The sequence below is a fragment of the Pinus tabuliformis genome, chromosome 5_1 (assembly GCF_031772625.1).
Source record: "Pinus tabuliformis cultivar Carrire ecotype Pingquan chromosome 5_1, CPIR1, whole genome shotgun sequence".
In the NCBI taxonomy this organism is placed as follows: domain Eukaryota; kingdom Viridiplantae; phylum Streptophyta; class Pinopsida; order Pinales; family Pinaceae; genus Pinus; species Pinus tabuliformis.
Window position 1 is genome coordinate 79,324,829 of NC_142305.1, and position 2,587 is coordinate 79,327,415.

The following is a 2,587-nucleotide window of genomic DNA, read 5'->3' on the forward strand; positions in this document are numbered from 1 at the left end:
TCTGGGTTTTTGATTAGTGTCATTCCACTGATAGTTCTTGGTTCCACTTGGAGATTTCATTGAGCTCTTACTCTTCCCTGGGCAAATTCAAAGAGGCAAGTGTCACAGGAGAAGTTTCTGGAACATTCCATGATCATCCACTTAGCACGCTGTCTCTACCATTTTTCTATTCTCACTCATCACACCCCATAGAAGGCCATTTCAGTTTGCATCACACCTGGCTAGTGAGGCAGCCGGTATGCATCGCACCTTGTCCATGGAGCAGTCAGTATGGTCCAGTTTTGGCTAGTTCTGAGTAGTTTTTCAGGTGGAACTTCTGGGAAATGATGTAATAATTTGACCATGATCCTTTAGGGTATGAAACAACACTTTTAGGGACTAAATATCCCTTTGTTTATGGACATATGATTTTTTCTTTGCATTGCCCAAATATGTCTATATCATCAGGATGAGTGGCCAAGAAGGTGACTACTGCATTGGCCACACACCGAAGAATGTGAACCCAGTCTCGTGGTACTCCTACCACGCGGCGGTGAATCTTCTCAGGCAGGTCTTCTATGATCACCATCGATACCCGGTGAGTCAATATCACCAAGTTTCTTTGGACTACATATAAGACCTTCTCTGTCTCAGCAGCCGCCTCTTCGGCACCTCTTCCGTGACACCTGTGCCACAGAAATCCATTTGGTCGTACTGGACCCACATCTGGAATATGATCATTATGTCAGTATTGTAATCCCATCAAAAATATTTCTAAAGTTCATTTTTCATATTTAAAAAACAATTTTTTTTTAAAATTGATAAAGCTTAAAAAATGGTTACCTATCTCTCCCCATGCGGTGTTTGGTGGCAGCACCAAGTCCGAATCTCCTCTGAAATCCATGCCAGCATAGGGATAGTCATCCACAACGATGATTTTTTGTTCCCACTAGGAGAAGAACTCATCATCGAAAGTAGTCCTTGGCATGTCCCCACCTCCAAGTCATTTCATCAGGTCGGCCCACCTACCCATCCGCGGATTTCGGGGGCTATTGATAGAAACTGATACTCTGGGACGTATCCCAAGAAACTTCTCGAAGAAGAAGGAGCATAGAATTGTCCCATATCCAAAATTTTTGGTTAGTCCTTTTTAAATGGAGAAGAGCTAGCTCTCCATATTGGTAAGAAGAGGTGTACACCAGTAAAAAATAGTAGTGAGACACTCCACGACCAAGCTCATGGATACTCGTGACACTTGGTGCAATGAGGCTGATCCATTTATCCTGGCTATGGTGAACAGTAAGATCCTCAGGGACAAGATCTCCACATGTTTTATTGGAATCTAGCTTCCAATTTTCTCCGAATGCCTAGGATAGTATATGTGTAAGTAGTCTTCCACTGAACGACTACCTCATGTTCGTCCAGTCGAATATACAACTTCTCCTCTTCGGGAGACACCAGTGATAAAGTAAATATCTTCTACTTGTATCCTCAAAGGCATTTGATAAATCAAAAATGCATCATCTTCGATACTCCAATAGTGGATTAACATTTCAAGCAAGCGAGTGTTGGCCTTCATATTTGGACAGAATAAGCGGGTGTTGGCCTTCATATTTAGACTTATTCCCTTAACAACTATAACCCTTATGGACAAGTTCCATGGGGGAAACAAGGCTCTGGTTGGAACTTTAATGCTGGCCCTTATCAAAGGCCCATGATTTCCTTTAACCCTTAATTACCTTTTCTTGCGACTTTGGAACTGCCCGATGTGTCCAAGCTGATGAATGACCCTATCCTTCATAATCCATATTGGCCACCAATTCCGACCAAGATTCCCGGTGATTTTCCTAAATTCGATGGAAAATCTGGAGAGGATCCCCAAGTGCATGTTATGACTTATCACCTTTCCTACTCATCTAACTCATGGCTTGACGATTCTATTTGTTGTTCCTTAAGAAACCAATTTCCTGGTTGTGGGGAAATTGTGCTTAAGACATTAATAAATATTATTTACTGTCACTTATTGTTTGTTGTGTTCTAAAATGAAGGACAAAAAAAACTTGGTATTTAACTCTTAATACATGTATGACCAGAACATCTCAGAATGCCATTTGTTGCTAGATATAAATGATGAATGAAGAAAGTTTGAAGGAGAAGTTAAAGATAATATGTTGATCTTTCACAGAAACTACTATCTGTAACTTAGAGGAACTATGATAATGAGAACTGAATCATAGACAATATGCTGGTATTTCACAGAAACTATTATCTATAACTTAGAAAGGAAGTGAGGACTTCAAGTATAGGAGCACTCTTTTAAGGAATTTTAACTTTATCTACATAAGCAAATAAAGACCTACAACTTCATTACTAGAAAAGAAGAAAACATAGCATGACACATGAAAGAGAAGCTTACAAAATTATATGAAACAACTTATGGAAACTTCTGATTCTTTCATTAATCAACGATGATATCAGGAATGTAGTGGCCTATTCTCCAGGTTCTCCAAAATTCCAACCCTTTCTTAGTAAATTTTCCTCTTTTTATACATTGTGGAACAGTTGTTGATTTCTGAAACTGCCCAAACTATCCAACTGCTTTTCTAAC